Source organism: Piliocolobus tephrosceles, unplaced genomic scaffold, assembly GCF_002776525.5.
Source record: "Piliocolobus tephrosceles isolate RC106 unplaced genomic scaffold, ASM277652v3 unscaffolded_9946, whole genome shotgun sequence".
NCBI lineage: Eukaryota > Metazoa > Chordata > Mammalia > Primates > Cercopithecidae > Piliocolobus > Piliocolobus tephrosceles.
This window is the reverse complement of record NW_022337547.1, coordinates 1-805: the sequence shown is the minus strand read 5'-3', so window position 1 is coordinate 805 and position 805 is coordinate 1. Positions and strand designations below refer to the sequence as shown.

At 21.4% G+C, this 805-nt stretch overlaps 1 non-coding gene across 1 annotated transcript; it reads right to left on the bottom strand.

Annotated features, from left to right (window-relative positions):
- Nucleotides 1-400: 400 nt before the first annotated feature.
- On the bottom strand, nucleotides 401-487 carry LOC111532886. Its single transcript, XR_002728685.1, has one exon. It is a non-coding gene; the product is annotated as a small nucleolar RNA snoR07 (small nucleolar RNA).
- Nucleotides 488-805: the final 318 nt, after the last annotated feature.

Genomic DNA, 805 nt, shown 5'->3' with positions numbered 1-805 from the left:
AAAAAAAAAAAAAAAAAAAAAAAAAAAAAAAAAAAAAACTTATCATAAGAAAAAAAAAATAATAGCACAAAATGTACAAGTGCGCGCACGTACGTAATCGCACACCTATATAGTCATAACAATCACAACATGGGTCACCATAACGATTACTATATATGCATTTGTATATGCATGAATATAACCTATTTTGTATGCGCTTCTTTTTTTATTTTAAAACTTTTAAAATTGAATTCGATCATATATACATACATTATTATACATACATTGTTATAAATATATTGTTGTACATATATTGTTGTACATATATTATCAAGAGCTGTACCTAAGTTTATATTATATATGCATATGTATATATATGCACGTATATGTATATATGTATTTTTTTCAAAACAATCATAATTCTTATCAGTTCGGCGATTTTCTACATGTTTAAAATCAATACACGTTTTCAGTCCGCCCATCGCTAAAAAATTACTCATCATTTAAAGAATTATTGTTTTTGACATATACGATTTAAAAAAATAAAAATTTATTTAAAAATGTTGCTAGTTTGCAATAGATCAGATCATATGATGTAATATAAATACAATTTATATATTTATCTATTTTAATAACTTGCGTTGTATCTTTATAAAAAAAAAAGTCATGTTTTTAAAGTCAAACTCATTTGTAATAGTTTTCGTTCTATTTTTTTTTTTTTTTTTTAAATATATTTCAACCCATTTATATTTTTATAAAAATGTCACCATTTTTGAAAACTATTTTTTTAATTTATACATAAAAATTGAAAACATAAATTTGTTTG